This window comes from Otolemur garnettii, unplaced genomic scaffold (genome assembly GCF_000181295.1).
Source record: "Otolemur garnettii isolate 467f Iridium unplaced genomic scaffold, OtoGar3 scaffold00063, whole genome shotgun sequence".
Classification (NCBI taxonomy): domain Eukaryota; kingdom Metazoa; phylum Chordata; class Mammalia; order Primates; family Galagidae; genus Otolemur; species Otolemur garnettii.
In genome coordinates this window covers 7,877,883-7,886,373 of record NW_003852458.1, presented here as the reverse complement: position 1 = coordinate 7,886,373, position 8,491 = coordinate 7,877,883, and positions in this window count along the sequence as shown.

Here is an 8,491-nt window from a genome sequence, read left to right as displayed (position 1 = left end):
GATGAGTCAACTCTTTCCACAACGGATTTAATTTAGTTTAGTATCTCCTGAATAATGTTTTGGTCAGACCACATGTGACATACTTTGATGATTTATCAGTAGCCCAGAAAGAATCACAAACACTCAGAGGCTCCGAGTAAAGAGAAACTAAACAATAAATAGAAAGAACTTCTAGAGCTCACAGAGGTGAGCTGATAACAGATCAGATGATATTTTATCAGTGCTGGAACTCTCCTATCACTTTAGAACAGCTGGCTGGAAACCTAAAATTATTTAAGAGATTGTAATCACTGCTTCCAGGGAGCACTCTGGAACTGCTGTGAAAACACCATGTCTTCCACTCAGGACGCCATCATCCCAGAATTCATAACACTGTGACTCTGTATCTTATGGTGGAATGTTTGTGAGGACTTGGGCATAGGTGTGGGACATGTACATATACATAGACATCACCCTGATCCCTTGAATGACTCCAGTAGCTCTTCACATATACCTTCACATCTTGCACAAATGGAGTCAGCTTTTATACTTTTTTATATTATGTGATTATGTTCCATTGTGTGACACATTATTTCCTTATGTCACCCTCAAATGCAGTATTTTGACTGACCTTTCTGTCTTTGTTAAGTTTTTCACTTATTTATAGAGCTCTTCTTCCATCTTTATCTCTTGTTAAGTCCTTTGTATTTTCTGCTTTTTTCAATGTTTCTATCCTACTTATATTTAGCTTCTCTTTGTGCCAGTTAAGTATCTGATCTGAAATTCATTAAATGTTCTAATCTGAATTTGTGATATTCTTAAATACATTTGGTTTTTTGAAATTGCCAAAAAATTTCCTTTTCCTTGAAATCTTATAGAGAGTAATTATCTTTCCTTGTTGCTGATTTTCTTTGCAGCTGAGGTTCTCCATGAGATGGCTACGACCCATTATTAGAAAACTAGCAGCTTTTATTACTTATTGTGGTTAATTTTTATTATTTGAAGACTTTCGTTCACCTCAAATGATGAACATTGACCATGCCATTACTATTGTGGGATAGACCCCAGACTGCAAGTCTGCCAATTTCAGTCTTATTATAAACTGAGTCTATGTGTGATTTTACCTTCAAACAATCAGTTGCTAAGACACTCTTTGTTCAACAATCCAGCAATTCAATAGAGAAAGAAATAGTCTTGTTTTTGCCAAGTCATTCCAGTCAAAACAGGTGAACTGTTTCATATAAAAATACAAAAGAAGGCTATGTTCACCAGTTTGATGAAAATATTTTAAATTATATATAAACCCAGCACATTGTACCCCATGATTGCATTAATGTACACCGGTATGATTTAATAAAAAAAAAAGAAAAAACAACCCTCCCAAATAGCCCCCCAAAATACAAAAGAGTATGTGTCTATGAACTTTTAAACCCCACAATAATGCAGAAAATATCTGTACATGTGTGCATTTTCCAGGAAGAGGGTTTATTACTATTATTAGATTCTCAGCACGTCGCACAGTACCTGGCACATTTCTGAGTCTGAAGAAATATGAGTTGAAAAAATTATGAATAAGTAATTCTGAAATGGTCCCCTATTCTTAACAAAAAACCTAGGAATGACCAGTCACATTATTATTACTGGTTTTCTTTGAGTTGGGCCTCTCTGAAAATCCTTGTGGTTTATCCTTCTTGGCATTTCTAGGAGGTAAACACTGGAGGTTCTGACCGAAATGATCTTTCATTTTTCTTGACTTTTCTTTCATATTTTCTAATTTTTATTTTTTATTGTTGTGGATTCATTGAAGGTACAAAGAACAGGTTATAGTGATGACATTTGTTAGGTAACGTCCCTCTTACGATTGTGTCCCACCCCCAAAAGGTATGTCAGACACTGTAACCTCCCACCCACCTCCTTCCCTCGCTCTGCTCTTCCCTTCCCCCACTGCTCTCCCTTTCTTTTTCTTTCTTCTTTTTTTTTTTTATTGAATGGTAACTATGCACATTAATGCACTTCTGGGGTACAGCGTGGGGTTTTCACATGCAATCCGAAATACTTCCATCAAACTGGTCTCCCTTTCTTTATTCATAAAATATTCTGGAAAATTTCTTTCTGATATATCCTGAACAATTCATCAGTTCCTCCAGTTTATCCAGTTCTCCTTCAGCTATGTTTTTTTCCCCCTTCTATTCGTATTATTTAAAAGTTTTGATTTTGATTTCAGGACTACTTTCCCTTGGTACACATTTTTCCCTATTAGCCTGATTTTATTCTGTATACTTAATGACCATGTTTTTACTTGTCTCTTGTCCACAGATTCCTCATGGCTTCTGGTCCACAGAAGTTCCTTTTCTTGACTTCAAATGTAACTATGGGTTAAAAAGATAATTTTATGTCATTTTTAGAAACCCAGGATGGTCAGAGCTGAGGGAACGGGAATATGAGTGTCCAGCGTGTTTAAGTAGAAGCCCTCACATTTTTTTCTCAAATGTCATTTGAAGTATATGACCAATTATTTAAAATCACAGTGCTTCTCATTATATTGACAAAATTATGTGTAAGTGTTGTTAGGTCTAAAATTTAAAAAAGCAACCAATAAAAATGAAATTATACTATTTAAATTAATATTACTGTATTTATAAATACCTTTTCATTTATTGAGGCTTTTTTATGGTTCACATATTCATCACAGGGTGGAAGCATGAGACACCCAGGACCCTAAGAGAAAATTCACTTAAAATTTAATAAGGGAGGACCTTGTAATGTGATTTGGAGGGAAACAGCATTCTCTTTAGCAAAATGAGACCAAAAACTTAGGCTGATAGAGTTGGGGGAAGGATATCAAGACCCAGAAAAGCTATTAGAAGGAAGTTAACTTTCTTTGTGTGAGATATCCATGATGATAGTTGTAGTTATTGTTGGTGTCTCTAATATTTATTTTTAGGTAGCCACAGAATAGACTATCAGAAACCTGGGGTGCCCTTTCTTCTTCCCTTTTTACTCTCAGGATGGGAACTTCTCCTTCCTACACTGGAATGAGAGAATGGCTAGCTGGACCCACAGCCCAGGAAGCTAGGAAAAATTCTAAGGACCAAGGCAGCTTGGAGCTTGTGAACCATTAGGTAAATAAACACAACTGTTTTTAATAAAGGGAAAGTAGAAGGATTTGGGGCTAAGAGAAGATGCTGAAAGGAGTGATGCATTGGAGAGAACAGCAAGTGTGAAAGTGCTGGGGGTGCTGGAACAAGCTTGGACAGTCCAGAGAAGAGAAATGTAAACAGTATGGCTGCAAACAGAGGACAAAGCAGAGATGAGAGGGAGGTGAGATCAGAAAGTAGCAGGCTGAGTGCGTGCAGGAGTCTGTAGAGCTTTCAATGAGGGATTTCCAAAACGCTGGACTTCACTTTGAGTAATATGGAAAGTTAGGAAGCGTCTTGAGTAGTGGAGTGCCATGACTTTCACTACATTTCCTTCACCATTCTTTTGATTTTTTTTCCTCTTTGTATTATTTTTAGGCAGTTGGTGTCTCTTATTCTAGCTACTACATATCTAATGGCTCTTTCAGAATTTGTATCCTTGGCCCTCTGTGCTGCATCCTGAGATATTCCTCAGCAGTATCTTCTTGTTTGCTAATTTCTTCTTTGTCAGTTCATTAGTCTTTTTGTTTGTTTATTTTTCATTATTTTTAAAAGGTTTGGATTATGTTTTATATACTCATATTCTTATTTTTCATATTTTCTATTATAATTATTTCCTTTAAATAAATTTTATTCTTTTATTTATCTCTTTGAATATTCTAAATTTTAAAATAAATTCTGAGGTAGAATATTCTTTCAATATTTATCACCTGATGGGGATTTTTGCTACCACTGTGAATTTTGTTGGCTGCCTTTCTGAGCACTAGTTTTCTTGCCATGATACGCAGTCTTGTTCTGGTGTGGCATGATTTTATCTTCTCTCTTTTCTCTTTTGGATTCATCTCCTCCTTGCCAAGTAGTTCCCTCTGTTGTCTGTAAGCAGGCCTCTGGAGCTCCAGTCAAGAATTAAGACTTTTTTTTTTTATTTTTTAAGAATTAAGACTTTTGATGTGTTGTGGTTCCTGCTTTGTTGTGATGTTAGAGATAGTTAAGATTTACTCTTGGATCCAGTTCCTGAGCTTAGAGTTATACTTTGTCAACCAGCTTCACTGGGCCTATGGTTTATATTGCATGAGATTACGTAGGTCATTACCATCAACGTATAGCATGATATTGTGAGTCAAAGAGTCATTGAAAAGTGTTCTCTCTCCCTTTTTTTTTTGTCAGTGTAAAGTAGGCATTATAGAGCAATGAAATGCCATATTGGAAGAGTTTCTGATATAGAATTGAGTGCTTTTTAATATTTTAAGCTTGTCCAAAACTAAATTTTATAAATTTAGTTTTAAATATCTTTCTGTGTGTCTCTCTCTATATGTACATACACATATATAAATATATATGCACATACATAATACATAAATAAAATATATATACATACACATATATACATATAAATATGTGTTTGTGTGTATATATATATGGATATATATACACATATAATAAAACAGTTTCACTGTTTAAATGATTGGGAAAATGGAGCTTTCACCCTTCCTTCTTAGGGCAAAATGTGAGGACCTCTGAGGGACCTCTAGGAACCATAAGACCTGGTTTAAATTCTAAAGCCTCATTTTGGCAGCAGCAGAATCAGGCTCCAAAGAGTTGAAATGATTTCTCAACATCTGTCTAACTGGGGCCAGAAGAGGACTAGAATCAAGATATCCTTACTCTACATTTAGTGCTCATTACCCCCCCCCCACCCCACACACACAGTTATCCATCTTCTAGAGGGAAACTAGATGCTGATGTATTTCTTACTGTCTGAGAACAATGTATAGTAACATATATAGTCATAGTGATAACATGTGAAACTGAAGTAATGTCTAGCTCTTCCAGCCGAAGAAGGAAGGTAGAGGGTGTCAGGAGGGAGGCTGAGGGATTGTAGCCTTGTGTGCCACCTGTCAGTCTTCCATTGGCCCTCAGTGGCTCAGGCCAACACTGTGTAGAAATGACACATTGGACCAGGCAGAAACAACAAGCAAGACACCATTAGTACATGTGAGAGGGAATATTCTGATCCTCACTGCGAATTACCATTTATTGGCGATCACTGCTAAAAGAGAAATTATTATTTTTTTCTTTTGCTTAGCAAACGGATTGTTTTTTGTGAAGAAATAAAATGGCAAAGTTTATTTTTTAATCTAAAGTAAGAGACTAAAAGTTCCTCTCAATAAGCTGTTCTCAACCTGTGGGCTGTGACCCACAGGAACTGTATTAAAGGGCTGCAGCATTAGGAAGTTTGAGAACCACTGCAACCTTATCAAATGAGCTGGCATCTGTTGCTCACATCTGAAGCAGAAGATTGCAGCTCCCGGGCCCCAGGGCACAAAGTTTCAGAGTGTTAGCCATCATGTGAGTGATTCAGTTTGGTGAATCAGCCCTTTTCTCTAATTTCAATTAATGGCAACAGGCACCAGGAGAAAGGCAGAGGCATTGTTCAGAACAGTAAGTCTCTCATTTATTACTCAACTGTGTGAGGAGAAAACATGTGTAAACATTTCTCATTAATAGCAAAATAATGCCTTTGTCTTTATCAAATACTGCCAAAGTATTTACTCAAAGTTGATAATGAGTCACATATAACATTCTGTGGGGTTTCTGCCTTTTGTTTTTCCTCTTTGGAGAGAGAATATGATCTTAGAAATCTAATTACTATGTTGACCAAGAGTGATGAGAGTAATGATTCAGGGCAAGAATCTTTTGCTATAAGCTCTGCTCTAAAATTGGCTAAGGCATGTTAAGTCCTGCTGGAGGATCGATCCTTGTTCTGGGGCAATGAGGGACTTCAGGGCTGTTTTTAAGAATCTCACTCTGAAAGGAGGAAGGAATCCTATTTCCAAAGACTCTTCATCTGAGAACACCGACCAGTAAACACCAGCTTTCACTAGGAGAAGCTGCATTCAGGAATAAAGATATAGATAGACACATGGATCTTAGATAGATTGATGAGTAGATGGAGGCAATGAATAATTAAATATCATTTTTCCTGTTAAAGTCTCTGCAGGGTTTTGTTTTACTTTTGCTATTATCTAGGAACTCATCTTTAATTAGAAGACCTGCATTTAAACATTTAATATTCTACTTAGTGTTTCTGTGGAGTCCAGAGATACATTTTAATACTATACAAAAAATGGCCCTCATCTGACCCTAATACCCACGTTGCCCACTGTTTAGAAGTTGTGGGCAAGTAGATGTGGTGTTCATTGATTTATTTATTAACTTTTTAATTTGAAAACTGAACGAAGTACCAGATGGCATCACATGTGTGAGACATTATGCTTGTGCCAGGCAGAGCAATGATCAGGAGAGACACAGTTCCTCCTTTCAGTGAGTTTTAAGTCTACTTATTTAGCTGATACTATTAGTTTATATTTATTAAGTACATACAATTTTAACTCTTGTAATATCATGAAGTAAGGCTATTTTGTTTCACATGTACTTGAAACCTGTGAGACACAAGAGATGCAGATGGAATTAGTTGTACGTAATGTATTAGGAATTGAGTGATGATGCCCTTGGTGGTGACCAGTTACAGAAAGAGAGTGTGCCACTCAAGTGGAGGGTGATTGGGACAGAGACCAACACTCTACAATCAGCAATTCATTTGTGTTTATGGCTGGAAGACGTGAGACTTTCTGTTAAGGAAGCAACTTATTCTCTCATTAGAGACGTATACCTTGATTTATGGACTTTAATTATAATTTAATAAGACTATATATGGAGTCATTCCAGAGGCCCAGAGAAATTTGCCTAAAATTCAGAAGATGATGTTTTATATTTTTTAAAGAAGGAATATGATAATAGAACTGGATTTTTTTTATTACATGAGTGAACTATAGAATTATATGTTACATCCACCAGTGTTGGTGCCATGCCCTTGGTCCCTCATACGTGAAACTTCTTTGCTCAAGCTCATAGGCAAGCATAGAAAAACTATAAGAATTCATAGATTTCCTGACCCAAATCTAGAGATTAGCCAATGACCTGTGATGTGCCCTGATTGGAAAAAAACAAAACAAAACAAACAAACAGAAAAGAAAGAAAAAAAGAAAACGTAAAGATCAGAAAGAATTTCTTGTGTGGACCAAATTAGGAAATGTGGAGAGAAGTGAGAAGCACATCAAAGGGCATATAGAGAGAACTCCAGATGTCTGGTTAAGGTCAAAAGTCAGAGTCAGGTTGAAGTCAGAAAAAACAAGTGTTAAAAATACAAAATATTTTAAACACGTAAGAAAATATATGAGAATAGAACCAAACAATCAAGAAATTGGTGATGGGACAGAAAAAAGCAAGCAGAAATACTAGCGACATACCACTACAGAGTAGCCATCAAGTCTGGAAACAGATAATATTTTACCATGCAGTACAATGCAATAATAATTAAAGATTTATCATGTGTTTGACTACATGTCCAGACTTGAACATCAGCTGGCAGGTGGAGATGCAGTAGCCTGCCTCTACTGTGGACCCTGTCCTGTTTGTTGGACTTTTCCTGCTGTACATCACCTCACCATTCCCAGTAGCTCTTGGAACAAATAATATGAATGTGCTTTTCCTTGCAACCAGAAGATGCTAACTAAACTAGAGTCCTTAAGGTGGGGCGTATTTCCTAATATGGGTTTATATACTTTTCTCAGTGTGCAATTTCTGTGCTCTTACCTTCTTTGTCATTTGTACTCCTAGAATTTCTAAAAACATTTATTTTTGGCTCAGTGCCTGTGGCTCAAGCGGCTAAGGCACCAGCCACACACACCTAAGGTGGCAGGTTTGAATCCAGCCCAGGCCCACCAAACAACAGTGATGGCTTCAACCAAAAGAAAATAGCCAGGAGTTGTGGCGGGTGCCTGTGGTCCCAGCTACTTGGGAGGCGGAGGCAGGAAACTCGCTTGAGCCCAGGAGTTGGAAGTTGCTGTGAGCTGTGATGCCACAGCACTCTACCCAGGGGGATAGCTTGAGGCTCTGTCTCAAAAAAAAAAAAAAAAAAAAACCAAAAACCAAACATTTATTTTTAATATTATGCATTTATCTGTGTTTTTCTTTATGTAAATATTTCTAACACATTATAAACTATGGAGTTTGATTTAAACCATTGATTTGTATTCACAACACAAAAAACAAACTAGTCAGTTTACTTCTGTCAAATCTAATAATAACGGTAATACCATGCTTGCCAAAACCTCCATTACCAACATATGCCTTGAGTCACTGATTCCAATAATAGGGAAAAGCACCATTTCCCAGCAGCTGGAGATTTGATGTTGCTTTTTAAGAAAAGAGAATGAAGATGCACCAAAATATTTATATAGCTTGAGAATTCTAGGAGGCACTCAGTAGCGGATAGGATTCTGTGATCTCCAGTAGCACAAGAATCAGGAGTT